Here is an 18,396-nt window from a genome sequence, read left to right as displayed (position 1 = left end):
TTGACCAACAAAGCTTCTGCAGCTTCGTTCTTGGTGCATGCCACTGATCCACTGTCAAGTAAGGCTTGCAGCGTAATGTCTGCTTCTGCTAATTTATGTACATTCTGATAAATGATTACACTTCCATCTTGAGTGGATCTACAACTTTCTTCATAAAAAGTAGCCGTGTCATCTTCCACTTTGAGGAGCTGACTCAACACGTTACAATAATTAGATAATGCTACCAAATGATTCTAAATGTAAATTCCAACCCATTGAAACAAACACGATAGGTCTAGCATTGGGCTATATACCTAACAAGTATTCATTATTCTTTAAATATAAATGTAAATTTGCTAGCTAGTTAACCCAAAAGCCTGCCAAATGGTTAGCAGGTTAGCTAGCCAACGTTCAAACCAATCTGGTAAAATGATTGCTAATGTTAGCTAGCTGAGTGCGAGCCTTTGCCAGGAGTTTCATAAATTTGTTCAACTAGATAACCTTATCGTTATCGCATGACAAAGAATTTTCTACGGCAATAACCGTACTGGTAACTGCTTGGTCAGCTCGATGTTAGCTGGCTAGAGGAAAGGGTAGCTATGGTTTGCCATGTGGAAATAACGTTAACAAGCCTGACTTCATTTTTAACTCTTCGCTGCTGCTCAATACATATTTAACCAGCAACATAGTTTGGAGTATGTAAGAGGTAATATTTAAAATTTACATATTTATATGCTAAAACATTTTCCAAAATGTTGATTTTGGTCAGCTAATTAAGAGCTAATTTGGCTATAATGTTCTTTATTCCAATGTCACAGTGAAATACAAACAAAAGAAATCACAAGTAGCCTGGGAATTTGTTTTACTGAAGGTAATTTATTCAGGTTATGGCTGTGATGATCGGTTATCCTTCGCGGTTTCTTGTGGCACATATAGGTTAATGTGCACCTGGGCCAAGTAAACACGCACGGCATTGGCGCTACTGCATTTTGCTGATGCCCTGGCTGTCAGGTGGCAAGCCACACTTGGCCAGATGACGGTTGACCAATGCCGAGTCTTACCCGAAGGCACCGAACCGTTCCCGGACTCGGCCCTAGTCTTCTTGCTAGCTGGGCTTCGTCTTCTTGACTGGATCCTCAGCCTTCATGCTTGTGTACTCTTCCACCACTGGGCTACAAACGGCAGTGGCTGGTGCTATCACTGGGTTGATTTTCCCTGCCTTAGTGGGTTTCTTTCTTGTCCAGTGCTCTCGCTGGTGTTCGTAAATGGCTTCTTGGACATCCCTGGCTGACCATTTACAGATAGGCTTGCATGTAAAAACACTGGAGATCAGGGTCTGGACAGTTCCTAATAAACATCATGGCAATTTCTGCCAACATGTTTTCCATCTTCCCACCCGTCTTTCTCAGATGCTTGTCGGCCTGCTCTGCAGATGTGTACAAGCGGACCCAGTAATCTACAGGGATCTCATCTGTTTTAGGTTGTGTGGCATAAAATCTGCCAATAACAAGCATGACTCTAGACTGACTGAAGTATCATAGTATGTATGTAGTATAGTATGTCATATATCATGTCTGGATGTGTGGCACTGTCACAATTGGGGTTACTTTTTAATCCAGCTTTAACAATGTTTTTGGCCCAGCCCAAAAGGTGGCTCAATAGTTCATCAACTTGCTCAGAGACAGGACAGCCTTGCTTTCATAAGTATGACATCTATCCACTCATGCACTGTGTTTATCTGTCCCATCTTCCCTGAACACTGGTGATTTCTTACCGTCAGCTTTCACTATTCATTCAGCCTGGAGAGATCAAGTGTAGTGGATGAAGGCTCAGGTCATTCAACCAATGGGGAAGGGACTTCAGGTTTTGGGGTGGTGCGGGACTGAGTAGCCAGCAGACGAGTAGCAACTGATTCACCTATCTGCAGTGGCGGATTAAGGTGGTCATGGGCCCCTAGGCTACTCTTTGTGTGCACCCCCCCCCCCCCCTTACTCATCATGCTTTACCAGAAAAGAAGTAATTTAGTGCCAATGCGTAAAATAGGGATGTGCATCTCCATCACTGAGGCCAATGCAATACACATCTCCATGCATTGCCAACAATCCCATACATTAAAGATATATATGAGGCAACTACTAACGCGATACGATATGATTCACCCCTATTGCGATGTAGTGCGATTCCACACGATTTGATTCAACACAATGCGATTCAACGCGATACGATGCGATGCAAAAGAATGTGATGCTAAGCAATTCAATACGGTACATACAGTTTGATTTTATTTCTTTGGTTCTTCTGAAGCAGACAGCAAATCCCAAATTAACTTGTTTCTCCATCTTCAGATGAGTACTTGAGTTAGTCGTGCTGCCGGTGTACTTTATAGCGGCGTGGCATATTATGCAAGTTGCATGCGTCTTGTCAAATTGTCCGTCTGTCTTGAAAAATCCGAAGTGTCGCCAAACATTTGATTTATAGCCATTCGCTGGAACGTGTAGCTCTTCCTCCGCCATGATAATCTCTAACTCGCCCCGTCGCCCGGACACGCCTCCAACTCGCGCGAGACCTGACCAACAGACTTGACGAGAATTGGCCACTGACAGCAGTGGAGAGAGAGGGCGCGGAAAGAGTAGAAACAGTTTAGATAGGAAGAATCAATGTAAATATAAAATTATTGGTCACATTTCTAAATAATAAAGACATTGGGCCTCTACTAATACATAAATCGGATTTTACCGATGGAAAGATGTTAGAAACGATGCATCCCGAGTTCATTTCAAATTGTATCCGGTGCACACACACACACACACACACACACACACACACACACACACACACACACACATTCACACATTCACTCTGAGACAGCCTTTACTATAAACAGCAATGCTACGGAGAAAAGGCATTCACAGTGCATATTCAAGCTGGTAACAGCTTTTAGCTTTCTTAACCAACAGGTACAACATCTGCAGCGGTACAGAACACCCTGTTTTACTGCGGCAAAATCACAACATCCTTAGAGACACAAATCAAACCGCTGTGCAATACTCGAATAAAACAAGGCCATAAAATACAATAAATACAGCAGCAATATGTAACAGCAATTATACAACAGCAGCGCAATCATAAATACATAGTCCTACCTTTGAAGTTTTTCTTCCTTATTTTTCTGACAGAGAGGTGCCCCCCCCCCCCCCCCCCCCCCCCCCAAACAGCGACATTTCATACCTTTTCCATAAATCTACTAGGGCCACAAGTTTACTCTATAGTGCTGGTCCAGATACTGTCTTTACAAACATGTAGGATCAAACTGGTGGCGGCTCTACTATAGCATATGAATGGTAAGGTATGACCCATGACAAGAATTAATTTGAAAAGAAAAAAAAACATTTATTTTTATATTTTATATTAACTCAGCAGAAGCAACACGCAACATGCAACTTTTCAGTTCAAAAGAATGCCTCAAAAAACAAATACGTGGCAGGACTTTTACTTTCTGAAGCCGGGGTGTCCATTTTGCTAATAGTAAACAAAATTTCAACATGTTTTGTAGAAACTTTTAACCCTTTTGCGCGGACGGTCAAACGGCGATTAGCCGTTTAGCACGTATGCTAAAACCGGTGCGATTAGAAAACTAGATTGGAAAAATTCTAGCTGATTTTAGCGATTTAACATTAACATTACCCTTCATGTACAACATGTTATGGAATGACAATAAAAACATCCTTATCCTTAATGGCAACCGCAAATCCACGTTTCGGTGCCTGGATTCCAATTGTTTCTGCGAATTGCAGCGATCCATTTGCTTCTGTTTTCTTTAACTTTCGGCAGTCTGTAAAAAGACAACTCCAATTTCTTGTTGAATCTATTTGTACAGTCAATCGCACAACAGCTCTTTCCCATTTTAGATGTTTTTTGTGTTTTCGTGGCATTCAAGCTGAACGCTAACGCTGTCTTTCTGCCACTCAGTGGGTGTAACCCGCAGTTACTCCGCCTACTATGACGTCACATGCATAACCTCTATATGTAGCCTAGCAGCTCACCCCCCGGATTTCTTACTCTTTTTTACGAAGCTGCATGATTAACGTGGGTCACGTTTTCAGGTCGGAAAATCCGGAAAAATCGAGAAGGGTCTGGGTCTGGATAATAAGCAAGCAGTTGAAGCTAGCAAGCTTTTACTGTGTATGAGACGAAGGCACCGAAAGTATTTTTGTATTTTTCCCCAGCAACTTGCACTACATTAAAACATCACAATACGTTTAACCTACGTATTTTGACTTTATTTATGTTTTTTCCGCATACAGTTCAACTAGCCAACGTAACATTCCATACATTTTAGAGAGTAAACATATTAACAATACACTTGTTCATTCATTTATTCATCTATTTATTGCTTTCTTATCTTTAGAAATATAGACACCACTGAAGTAATAGAGCAACAACAATAGAACAACCATTCGTGGATGGTGTGGCGCGAGGGAGGTCAGGCTCCGTGGATGGGGAGGTCAGTTGATGTTGACATAACACCAAATGCCTTTTCATGTTCACTCTGCCTATCACTGTCCGTGAACAGTAGGGGCAGTGGTAATGCCCCGCAGCCCGGCATGGTTGTCTGCACCTTTGAAAATTTTTATCTGAAACAAAAAAAGGTCAAACAATTATATAAAATAGAAAAAATACATATTTATCTGTCAATGTGTACAAGTAAAAAGACTCTTCTTTAAAAAAAAGACCTTTAGGTTGACATACCTTTTAAATGTAAACTGCGCGTGCCAGTCCTAGCGCTGGAAATAAGTGAGTGAATTATTAAATGTGAAAGCGACGTCCTGACACGACTTTTTAACGTTATGCAGCGTGTTTTGCTAATTCCAGTGTTCTGTGTCAGCGTCAGGTTAATAGGCCTACTCTAGGCTAGCGGTGCTAACGTTGGCGAGATATCAATATTTTTCGCCAGAAACGGATAGGAAAGTTTATTCAACGTAATGACATGAAAATTATACTCATGAACATATAAATCCATCGTGTTTATTCATCATTTCATGCGTAATTTCACCCCAAGCCCTATGCATATCGGTAAAATTACCTGAGGTGACGTTAATAACTTACCTGATTCAGACAACGCGGCAGTACCTAATATTGTAATTAAAAGACCTACTGCGTACCACTTCCACATTTACTTCACTTCTTGTTCGAGAGTGGAGCTCCACTCCTCCCATAGGTCTGCAGCCAGGAAAAATCACATCCCTGTTTAATAGATCTTGGCCGCAGTGTTCTTTCAGCCTTTCTTTGCCATGCTTTTCGTTTTTGTGCCCCGCCATCATATTTTCTTTCTGACATTTTGCTGTCATGCTGTCCAGTAGCAGTGACGTATTATTTGAAAACCAAATTGACCTTATGAACCTGGCCACATCTACCCAATCACCTGCTTAATTTTTTTTAATGTTTCTTATGGGCCAATAGAGCTCAAGTTTTTTTTTCCTCTTAAGTAAATTTAAATAACTAACCCTTTCGCGCGTACGGTCACACCGGTGTGATTTGCCGTTTGGCGCCTATAGCTAAAACCGGTGCGATTAGAACACTATCTTGGGAAAATTGTAGCTAATTTTATCTTTGAGGAAACAGTGATTTAATGTTAAAAATACAGCGAATGCTAACTGAAAACTATGAGAAGCTTAACGTTAATGAAAACATAAAAAACCATGTAACACAACATGCGCTACATATCATAAAAATAAATTACTGGGAAAGGGTTAAAAATAGTCTGGCCAATCCGGGACCCTCGCACACGTGGGGCCCCTCGGCTGCAGCTGCATCTGGGTGCCTGACTGTTCTATCAATTCGTGCAACTGCTGAATTGTGTCATTGCTAATCCCAATGGGAGTGGAGGACTTAGGCTCCTCTGTGGGCTCTATATCAGTCTGTGACAGAGTGCTGTCACTACAGTTGAGTATTTGTTCTGACTGCCATACTAATGAGCCTGGCTCTTTGGCGTCCCGGTCAAAGTCACATGGTTGGTACCCTGTAGACCTGGGTTCGAGGCCGGGTGGGGTGGCTGCTCTCGCCCTTCGCTACACAGTCCCATGAATATCCTGACCACCACTGAAATTAAGATGTCTCACCTGCTCTTTCAGATTGTCACATGTATGTAGTAACCCTCTACCCCTCCCAATTACTTAATAACGTTATATTCGTGAAGTCAAATGATAAAAATGATGCTACAAATGTACTGACAGGGGATGCATCACTTTTCTAAACAAATGTATATACTAATAAATATTATACATGTATATTATATTAATTTATGTTATGTTATATTTACATTGTCTTTGCTATATTCATCGTGGAGTTGTAGCCTATGGCTGTGTTCATACGTAGCGTCTTTTTTTGAAGAAAAACGCTGGCCAGAGCATTTTTTCAAGTAAAAAAACAAAACACCGGCTGCGTTTTCTTCCAAAAAGCAGCTGAGAGCGTCTTTTGTTGCCATAACAACAGTAGCATGTACAGTAGCATGTTGTTAGCGATCTAGCTGGCTATACATTGCTGCAGGGCTAACGTTAGGTAACAGGCTAGTTTTGCTAACGACAAGCAGTAAACACAAACACTTTCCAGAAACTCCTATGATCCGTCCAATTTTTATCCAGACGGCATCTTTATGATGAATGTATTGATACCGTTTAACTGTCATGTTGTGCAATTAATTAATTAATTAATTAATTAATTATAACAATTAACTTCACCGCTACCTTCTCCATTTCCGCCTGTGATTGGTCAGCTGTCAAAAAAGCGCTTGACGTAGGGCGTTTTCTTCTGAGAAGCTGAACTTTTTTCAACTGAAAAAACGCTCTGAGCTGTAGAAAAAGACGCCAGCGACGGCGTTAAAAAACGCTCAAGACGTTTTGAAAACACGGTCTACTCCATAGGATTATTATGTAAAACAGACGCTGACAGCTTCAAAAAAGAAGTTACGTGTGAATACAGCCTATGTTTGTATTTCCTTAAAGGCAGACCTATTAATATATCGCCCAATACAGGTCCTTCTCAAAAAATTAGCATATAGTGATAAAGTTCACTATTTTCCATAATGTAATGATAAAAATTAAACTTTCATATATTTTAGATTCATTGCACACCAATGTGTTTTATTGTTTTAATACTGATGATTTTGGCATACAGCTCATGAAAACCCAAAATTCCTATCTCAGAAAATTAGCATATCATGAAAAGGTACTCTAAACACGCTATTAACCTAATCATCTCAATCAACGAATTAACTCTAAACACCTGCAAAAGATTCCTGAGGCTTTTAAAGACTCCCAGCCTGATTCATTACTCAAAACCGCAATCATGGGTAAGACTGCCGACCTGACTGCTGTCCAGAAGGCCATCATTGACACCCTCAAGCAAGAGGGTAAGACACAGAAAGAAATCTCTGATCGATTGTGGAGAAGGGCCGATTCCAGACCTTGGGGGAGCTGTGGAAGCAGTGGACTGAGTCTGGAGTAGAAACATCCAGAGCCACCGTGCACAGGCGTGTGCAGGAAATGGGCTACAGGTGCCGCACTCCCCAGGTCAAGCCACTTTTGAACCAGAAACAGCGGCAGAAGCGCCTGACCTGGGCTACAGAGAAGCAGCACTGGACTGTTGCTCAGTGGTCCAAAGTACTTTTTTCGGATGAAAGCAAATTTTGCATGTCATTCGGAAATCAAGGTGCCAGAGTCTGGAGGAAGACTGGTGAGAAGGAAATGCCAAAATGCCTGAAGTCCAGTGTCAAGTACCCACAGTCAGTGATGCTCTGGGGTGCCATGTCAGCTGCTGGTGTTGGTCCACTGTGTTTTATCAAGGGCAGGGTCAATGCAGCTAGTTATCAGGAGATTTTGGAGCACTTCATGCTTCCATCTGCTGAAAAGCTTTATGGAGATGAAGATTTCATTTTTCAGCACGACCTGGCACCTGCTCACAGTGCCAAAACCACTGGTAAATGGTTTACTGACCATGGTATTACTGTGCTCAACTGGCCTGCCAACTCTCCTGACCTGAACCCCATCGAGAATCTGTGGGATATTGTGAAGAGGAAGTTGAGAGACACCAGACCCAACACTGTGGATGAGCTTAAGGCCGCTATCGAAGCATCCTGGGCCTCCATAACACCTCAGCAGTGCCACCGGCTGATTGCCTCCATGCCACGCCGCATTGAAGCAGTCATTTCTGCAAAAGGATTCCCGACCAAGTATTGAGTGCATAACTGAACATAATTATTTGAAGGTTGACTTTTTTTGTATTAAAAACACTTTTTTTTTTATTGGTCGGATGACATATGCTAATTTTTTGAGATATGGATTTTTGGTTTTTCTTTACTTTTTTGCCAAAATCATCAATATTAAAACAATAAAAGGCTTGAACTACTTCAGTTGTGTGTAATGAATCTAAAATATATGAAAGTCTAATGTTTATCATTACATAACAGAAAATAGTGAACTTTATCACAATATGCTAATTTTTTGAGAAGGACCTGTATATGCGTGAACCCACAAATCAAGTGCATTCCCACTGAAAAATATGTTTTGGAGGGAATTTATTTTCCTATATGTGATTACTTCCACTTGAAATAACATAAGAATAAGACACAGGGTCGGGAAGGCTTCGTTTTATTCAAACAGAGGACGTGAGGTCGGTACTCCTACCCAGGCATTTGCCAGACAGCCCTCCAGCTTCCGGTGTATATATTTTAAAACTAACACAATGACTTCACACCGCTATGTGCTGGTCACACTAACAAGAAATTATTATTCACTTTGTTACACTATAAATAGTGTGATCTTGCTTCAAACACTACCATTTCACCATGGACTGCAAAGTAGCATTCGGAATCGCAGCTATGGGAACTAAAATGCTAGTATAGGAACTAAAGTTTAGGCAAGCGTTTCACAGCAAAAGTATATAAGAGGAACACATCTGCCCTCTGATTGGCCGTCGCTCGGCTCTGTCGCTACTCATTTGCATAAAGTTGAACTTTGCTTAACTTTTTTGTCGCCAGGCAACGCGCCGCGCCATGTCGCTCAGTGTCGCTCAGCGACCATTGGAAATGAATGACTTCCGGCGACTTTGTCGCTTGTTGTCGCTGCCGGTGTGAGCGCAGAGTTAGAGAGATAAGAAGGCAGACAGCAACTCCAATAGTGCTATTAACCCTTTCATATTTCCAACTGCCCCCCAGCGTGACTTATTTCAGCTCGTGCACAACTGCTGCTCTAGAATTTGATTATTACTTCATAACAGGGCTGGTCTGGGACAAAAAACTGGCCCTGGCATTTTTTGCCCAGACAGCCCACCACAATCAGTCAGACACCACCCACCATGTAAAAAGAAAAAAAAAGGGTTGTTTACGTTTGAACGGCCATAAAAAAAGTTACTCAGTGTGCCTTTAACATGATTGTACATTCAGGTCCAGAATTGTTGGAATACCCTGACAAAGATGTGCAAAAAGCGGTACAATTTAAATGACACTACACTGTTAATGAGCAAATAGTTGTTTATTCAATTAATGCATGGAGCTATTCCATCTTATTTAATTTTATACTAACCAGTTCATACAGATTTCAGGTATCAAAATATTGATGATGAATACTGCATAAGATTTACACAGTTAATAGATCACCGTTTTGTTTTATATTAATGTTCAGAGAGGAGTAATAGTTAGATCTTTGTATGTGATAGGGCAATTAAATCAATGGCGTGCTTGTTTGTTTGGGGAGTTTGACCTAGGCCTACAGTTCATGCACCTACCACATGAAGGTGCATGCTCAATGGACAGCAGCACCAAACACAGTAGATCTACAGGTGTTGTATATTATAGTCTTTTCGCGCATATTTATCAAGGGAACCCTTAGCCTAATAATTTTAATAATATTATGATGATATGATATGGACCTAGGTCATTCACAGTAACGTGGGCTTAAGTCAACACGATGCTGACAAAATAACGTTAGCTAGTTAACGTTAGAATAGTAAGCCGAAGTTGCGACTGCATTAGGGAACTATGCTAGCTACAAAAACAATGCCAAATAGCTTATGCTGCGCTATTTGACATTGACTGAGTGACTGACCACCAGCAGTAGGCGACGGTCTCACTTTATGATAGCATTACGAAATTTTATCTCATCTTATTATCATCGACATTAATTGAATTAATCATCATCATCCTCATCATGGCATGGCACACACACTACCTCCCTGCGAGTCCCTGTTAATCATGAAGCTACTCCATGCTTACCGCTTAGATTTTTTTTCCCGATTTGGGAGTAAGAACTGTGTTATGCTGCTTCTGTTGCGACTTATGTGAAGCATTGAAAAATAATCATTTGCATTGCATTTGTGGAAAGTTTTTATTTGGAAAAAAAACAGTAGGTTTAGAACGAATGCTGCTTTGTTACATCACTTGTAAACAGCCATTCTAATCTAGTGTTTGTGTCTAATCACACCGGTTTGACCGTATACTGTAGGGACCACTCTAGAATGATCACACTTGTTTGACCGTATGCGCAAAGGGGGTAAGAGCAGTAGTAATGTACACACATACATTTGAGGCATTTTTTCTGCATTTATTTTGCAGCTAGTCATGCAGATATCATCTATAGCAATGAATGACAGTCATACTAAGGCACAGGACTACAAAGTGACTGCTTTACAGATTTTTAAACGTATTTGTAAGCCTTCCTAAAGGATGATTATTTAGGTTTCCAAAGAAAAAAAAAAGTACAGTATAACAAACACACCTATACACACTAGGGTCCAAAATTATTGGGATACCTGGGCATTTTGTGGTTAAGTGTGGATGTGTCCATGTAGCTATTAGTTTTATCACTCGAACCTAATTTATGGTGTGGCGAAAACAGTTACATGTTTTGGCAACTATTAACATTAAGTAAAGTACAGAAATTATGTTTCTCTTCAGGATAACTGTGAATGTAATTTAATATTGCCCTTGTGAGTTATTCAGAACAAGAATGTTTGCCAATTGAACAAATAGTACAGAATGATAGATCATTGGCATTGTATTTTAGTCATGAGCAATATAGAAGTGTTATATTTAATTCAAAATCAAAATCAAATAAAATCTTTACATTTTCAGGTAGGATGAATACAACTTAAAAAACAAGCTTTTCCACAGATTTGAGAAAAGTTTCCCTTTTAGAGGAAAAGATTATCATAACAGTTACATAGCAGCTTGGTTCTCTGTGTAAATAACCTTTAATTGAGTTATATTATTATTAAGTGCCTTTTTTGTGTTCATGCATATTTGTTTATGATAGCGTCTTATTTCTTAAAACGCGCTTTTATTTTGAAATTCGATTATACTGTCTGGTGCTCATGCGCAGTTGTGTGAAGCCGGAAGTATGGGGGGGGACTAATAAAGCTAAAAGGAGGTGGATAAACGAAAAAAGTTTTGCAAATACCGGCGGACGAAAATAATACCGTCAAAGAGCTGAAGGTCTCGCGAAAGTACTAGAGTGTATTTTACATTGTTTAGCGCCTGGCTGATAGGGGCACAAGGTTAGTAAATTTGTGTTGTGAAGTGTATGTTTCGTACTTTGAACTACGGTAGGCTACTGCTAAATTGTTTTCTGTTTTAGCTTTTCTGGTCCCGTTAAAAACAAACAGCGGTGTAGTTTAATTTGAATTACTGTTCTAAACAATTTAGCGGACTCATTGTGTATGACTAACAATTTATAATGTATTCAGTACTTTATTTGTACAATAATATAGGCTATAGGCTACCTAGTAGATAGGTAACATTCTGCTGTATTTTCTTGGTGGTTAAATGGTATTTTTGTTTGTTTTCTTCCTTTAGCTCTTACAGTGTGTTTGTGAAGGCTATATTGTTAATAAAGCAAATCTTCATAAATCATCAGTTTAAGACTTGGACCATTAATCAGTCAGGGATGCTACACTCTGATCAAGAAATTGATTAAGAAACTCCATCCATATGCACAGGGCCGGATTATCAAGTCAAAGGCCCCTGGGCACAAATGTTTGATTTACACACCCCCTCCCCCTCCCCTCTTGTCAATGTGGTTTGGTGGTATTTTTTTAAGCATAATACAACATACAGTACGCTACCGGACCGGACACAAAATAATATTTCCAATTTAATAGAGAAAGCACTACACATTGGAAAATAAAACTATAACTAAAACTATAACTAAACTATAACTAAAACTATAAAACTAAATATTGGCCTATAACTTCACTAAAAACCTTACAGCCTATTAAATGAAAAATATAACACCGAGAGCGTTTTTTCTCTCACATGCACACACCTGCTGCTTTATTTCCTGACTGGGATCCTCCTCTGCTCTCTCTCTCTTTCTCCAGTCTCCAAGGTCTGTCTGTCTCTGTATGATGATCTTCTCCTCACTTCTTTTCTCTCCCGTTAATCCTTAGGTTATGTTCTCCTCCTCTCTCCAGGGGCTGTCTATATAATACATTGTAATACATCATGCATATGCTACCAGACATGGCACAAAATACTTCTAATTCAATAAGGAAAGCACTGCACATCATTGGGAAAATGAAACAAACTCATTAAAAGTAAATGCAGGCCCATAACTTGACTAAAAACCTTATATGACAGGCTATTAAATGCAAAGTAAAACAGGGCTGTTTTTGTTATTTTTTTACAACGATAATAAGTTGTAGGCTGTCCTATCTCACATGCACACACCTGCTGCTTCCTTTCCTGACTGGAATCCTCCACCTCTGCTCTCTCTCCTCTTTCTCCAGTCTTCTTTAGTGCTGTCACTGTATCTGTCTGTCTCTGATGATGTCGTTAATTCTCTCTCAGGTTAATCCTTAGGGTGATGTTCCAGGGGCTGTCTAAGTATTTTTGTCTGACTTTCTGTTTACCCCCCCCCCCCCCCCTGCACTGAGGTGCCGATGTGTTTGTGTTGTTCGGAGTTCATTTTTAATTCTTGCCATCTGTGTAAATGATCTTTCTCCTTCACAGTTTGTCACAGGCAGTGTCAAAAAAATTGGGAGTGCTACAAATACGTTTGGGAAAGTTGACTACAGACCATATTTCAAGAGCACTTGCAGCAGTTTTTTGAGGAGACTTATCCTACTCGCTCTGTATAAAACATCTGAACTGGATAATTTCATCGGCGAAGTTCTGATCTAAATCAGATTGGTATGCATTGCGGAGCGCATCCGCCTGTTCACGAACACTGGTGAAATCGTTGGTTTCCATGTTCAGTAAAATCATAAACTTGTCACAAATACGTCACAAATGGTAAATGGTATGCATCCATTCTATAACCCAAACAGCTGACTAGCTTGTCATTGTCAGCTGACCAGTTGTACATTAATTTCTTTGAGTTTGCTTTACATGTCTCTTTTTGCTTTTTCTTTTTTTCTCTGTAAAACTGAAATAAACAGAAAACAGTACAGAACCTCAATTTCTCACTCATTGAGTGTACATAGGCTTAGGCTAGCTTACTTAGCTTATTTAAGATCACTGAGTTAGTTTCAATAACAGTAACAGTAACAACATAAATTTCGTATTACATTAGAAATAGCTCTGTATACCTTAGGCCTACATTTTAGCATTACAGTGGACTAGCTCCATCGTTTATCATCTGAACGCGCTAGCATAAACGCTAACGTATTTAGTTTGTATTTAATTGAAACACACTAGCAAACTGTTGTACTTACATCGTAAAGGCATCGTAACATAAAATATCAAGGCTACAACACAGGATGACAAACTTACAGGCATATGTGGGCCAAGATTTCACCGAGTGAAAGAAGACTGCGACTGCACTTCTGAATGAGCAACTGAAACTGAACTAGAGTCGCGTAAACACAAGCTGATCGAATTCTAACCATGATACCATGGTGACCATGAAAGGGCGCTAAAACCATGGCAACTATATCAAGCCCACAACACATTTAAAGCTGTACCAATACAAGAACAGCGCGAGCCTTTTCATTAATTTCCCCCCATAAAGCTGGGTCAGATTCTGTGTACATCCACTGTGATTTATTTGAGATATTACGGGTACTGGTATCCTCAGGCTGAGGTGAGCTGCTGCAGCCAGCCTCAGGTGACGGTGGTGGTGGGCTGCTAGCACTGGTGCTAACCTCATCTTTTCATTCACCATTGGTGTGCTTGCACTTTTAGCCTGTAAATTTATAGTTTTAACGAATTTAACAAAAAAGGCTCTAATTTTACCCCATTATAAAAGATAGGATTTTAGAGTGTGCGAGTTCCGCATTTAGAGTTTACAGTTGTGTTCTGTTACAACATTTTCAAACTGCCATATCTCCACAAATTCTGGCTCTACATAAATTATACATCACAATAGAGGAGAACCTGTGCAGATTTTCATAATGTCTTCGGTTCAGCGCTGTGATGAGCAGCTTTTGAATTATGAGCCAAAATATTTGCCGAGTTCAGTCTCCACTTTAAGTCAGGTGTACACATTCCTTTGTCTAAGTGCGTCTTGACATTTACATATCTTCAACGGAGCCAATCAGAGGCAGCTGGTGTGAGGGGGAGGGAGACGGCAAGCCGAATGCACAAATATTCGTGATTTCACCTACACATTTGAAAAACACATATTTCAAACGTAACATATTATCTCCACGAATTCTGCCTTTACACGCATAATTTATACATCAAAACAGAGGTAGGCTGCACTTGTGTAGATTTTCACGATGTCTTTGGCTCAGTGTAACGGGTGTGGGTCGGCGAACGAGCGAGTTTCGAACCGAGCTTCTTACTGCTCGCTGCCAACCCCTTACAGCCAGCATCGCTGCCAGTTGAGCTAAAGGCAAATTACCGTTAACCCGTCGGCAACAACGTTACTTAACCAGGTCTCGGCGGAGTGATGTGGCTGCTGCAACCGCTTGGCTACCATTTACATACATTTGCATTTATTTGTTTAGCAGACGCTTTTATCCAAAGCGACGTGCATACAGTAAGTATAGCGACAGTATGGGGACAGGATGTGTACAGTTCCACAATGAGACAGTTCTCAGCTGAGAGCAAGGTCTGTTTGAGGACACAGTACTATCAGATTTGTACAACTACAGCGTATAGGGCAACTAATACGATACACCTTCAAACAGCAAACTTCAACAACATCAAACGGCGCAATGAGTGTCAGGGTAAAGGCGGCAACGAGAAACAATTTAAAAAGCACAGCAATTTACGACAGCACTCATGGGGGGGGGGGGCAACTGACACAGCAACTGTGTGCTGGGTCAGTCCAGGTAGAGTCTGAAGAGGTGCGTCTTCAGACCATGTCTGAAGGAATGGGGTGATGGAGCTGTCCGTAGCGGGACAGGGAGTTCGTTCTACTACTGGGGAGCTATGTAGGTGAAACGCCGTTGCCTAGCAGAGCGAGAACCTCCTGCCTTGACCATGCAAGGAGCGAGACGTCCAGTTGCTGCTGAGCGCAGGGGTCGGGCTGGTGTGTAGGGCTGGATTAGATCTTGGAGGTAGGTAGGGGCTGTCCTGTTGATGGCAGAGAAGGCGAGGGTCAGGGTCTTGAATCTGATCCTGGCAGCGACAGGAAGCCAGTGGAGGGATTTAAGCAGGGGAGTAACATGGGAGAATTTGGGGAGGTTGAAGATTAGTCGGGCAGCTGCATTCTGGATGAGCTGCAGAGGCTGGGTGGTACAGGCTGGGAGGCCTGCGAGGAGAGCGTTGCAGTAGTCCAGGCGAGGGAGAACTGTGGCCTGGACATTACCGTTACACCGGAGAATTTGCTATCAGCTCCTAAATCGCCGATCCAGAATGTGCCTCGTTGTCTCTAGTAGGCCTACACAGTTTCTACAACTAGTGTAAATGCAGTTGTAAGTTTAACAAATATGATAATAATAGCTACTGATAATAATAATACTGACAGTTTGCCTACTATAGCTAACACTTTATGTGTAACCACAATTAAAATATTACCGACGTTTAACAATAATATAGGCTACTGTTACTATTCCTAATTTCTATGTCTGTCATCCTATTGGTCAACTTCGGAACACGTCGTGGGAGATTCTCAAAAAAATTCTGACATGCTAGGCTTTTCATCAGGTGTCGTGGGGCGTCCCAGACGCCACATCGCTGTTTGTCGATTATGTCACATTACAAGACCCGTTAATCGCTGGAAATTTGTCTGCTACGACAAAATCGTGTCAAAATCGGGCTGAAATCGCGTAGTGTGAACCCGGCATTAGGGGCAGCTTCAGACACATGGAGGGGAGGAAAACGGCATACGGCAACTCGAATAGCGCGTATAGCCTACTCAATAATGCACACAGGCAACCACACATCAGTTTTTTTTTTTTGTTTGTTTTTTTTCAAAAAATGCACACAAATCTAATTGTTTATAAACTTGCTTAGTTATAACGATGATCGGATACCTAAATAAAGTTGGATTAGACAAAGTCATCTGAATTGAAATTTCTTTAAAAACAAAGAAGGAAAAGAGAAAGACAGTATCAAGACGTAACAAAGGATGCTTCCAGTCCACTGGTACTTCGACGGTTGAAGGCTTACTTCTGCATCCAATGGTTTTCCGGAGACAAGTGCATCAGGAACGTGTATAAATCTGACGCCATAAATTTACAGACCCAACAGTACACACAGGCTCCAGTTCCATCTTATCGCCACCCAGAGTCTCCTTTAGGTAACAACATAACATTCTCAGCATTATGACTACTTTGTGGTGAAATTCACAAACCTTAACTGTTTTAACTCTGTTACACAATCACGTCCAATTCCAGCATATGTCCAGTTTTATTTTGCCAATAAATTTCCATTTCTACAGTAGGGTGAACAGTGCCTACCGTGAAAAGCATTTTTTGGCATAATAGGTTACCATTATTCCATGATAGGCCTATTTGTGATCATTTATACTTGCTGCTGCACATTAAAACTTTGTTATGCAAGTAGTTGTTTTTAATAATCACCATCCAATCATTATATGTGGCAGTTTATTTTCTTTTTTCGTTAATCAAAGCAATAAAAGGGTGAGCAAAAGCAATGAACAGGTTTTCATCTGTCCCCCTGTGGAGAAGCTAACTGATGCTCCTCCACTGTCCCTTCGTTCCCAAAATAAACGCAGGGAGATCGCTACGCATAGCGAGTGTGCTCAGGCGTACGATGGGTGCCTCACTAGTTGCTAGCCGGTTTCCTACAGCACAGTAGTTCGGTACCGTGTAATGTGGTTCCGAATGATTTCCGGGTTTAGTTTTCAGTCCATTAAACAACACTCCTCCAGTTATCGTTATATGTAGTTATAGTACTTGTTATGTTTTGTTTAGTCTCTCTCTCTCTCGGATGCGCGGTCTCGGTGTGTGGAGGAAGGCAGCTGCTCGGGGAAGGAGGTGGTCAGAGGAAGCGCGCGCCCTGACTACGTCCCTTTTCTGAGGTTTCGCCGTAGGTTTCGCGCGAACTTTAAGGAAGGTTCATCGTAGGAGTAGAGGGGGGGAGGAAGGGATATTGGTAGTTTGTTTTATTAGTATATGTAATGTTTGTTTTATTGTTATTTTGGTTGTGGTTGTCATTTTGAATATAATGTTACCTTTTTGTTTGGTTAAACTGTTATTCAAATGTAATTCATCCAGTTTCTGAATGTAGACTCCCTAGGACTCCCCTGTTCAGGGGGTGTTCGAATCTATATAAATATGGTCAGCATGATAGACAGAGAGGAGAGTGAGCTGGTGTCTGTGCAGGCCGGCATGCTGCAGCTGGGTGAAGCTGGTTAATTTGAGTTAATTTTGTTTAAGTTATTATTAACTTGTTTTTTTTTTGTTCTTCTATTGGAATTTCATTTTGGTTTTTGTGTCTGCACTCCCTCTATGAGGAATGTTGATGGCTACCATTTTTTTTTTTGCCGTAAATAATAAATAAAAAAAATCTTTCCCTGGGAATCCTAAGGCCTGCGTGATTACTGCTGAGCTGGTGTGGCCACTTAGCGTCATCCTGGAGACTCAGGTTGTTGCCTAGGTCTCACACCCCAGTGTAGTGACATACGAAAAAGCACTTTGCAAGGTTGTTTTTTAAAGATTTGAAGATTTGAAGGCTGTATAGACTGTCTCAACTGGTTGTAGTGCCATACTTAACCACAAGTTGAATCTGCAGTTACATTATAATATTATTGGCATTTAGCAGATGCTCTTATCCAGAGAAACGTACATAGGTTACATTTTTTTACATGTTACCCATTTATACAGCTGGATGTTTACTGAGGCAATTGTGGGTTAAGTACCTTACCCAAGGGTACAACAGCAGTGCCCCAGAGGGGAATTAAACTGGCAATATTTTGGTTACTAGCCCTACTCCTTACCACTATGCTATACTGCCATCCTATCATAAGGCAGAATTGCTCCTAAAAATTCAAACAACTTCTCAATGGGTAGACA

The 18,396-nt window shown here is 40.9% G+C and overlaps 1 long non-coding RNA gene across 1 annotated transcript; it reads right to left on the bottom strand.

The window, feature by feature from the left end:
• Positions 1-4,445: 4,445 nt before the first annotated feature.
• On the bottom strand, positions 4,446-13,837 carry LOC118782479. The gene is made up of 3 exons (XR_005005145.1): positions 13,742-13,837; positions 12,294-12,448; positions 4,446-4,613 (listed from the first exon to the last, which is right to left on the bottom strand). It is a non-coding gene; the product is annotated as an uncharacterized LOC118782479 (long non-coding RNA).
• Positions 13,838-18,396: the final 4,559 nt, after the last annotated feature.

The sequence above is a fragment of the Megalops cyprinoides genome, chromosome 8 (genome assembly GCF_013368585.1).
Source record: "Megalops cyprinoides isolate fMegCyp1 chromosome 8, fMegCyp1.pri, whole genome shotgun sequence".
NCBI lineage: Eukaryota > Metazoa > Chordata > Actinopteri > Elopiformes > Megalopidae > Megalops > Megalops cyprinoides.
This window is presented reverse-complemented; position numbering and strand designations above follow the sequence as displayed.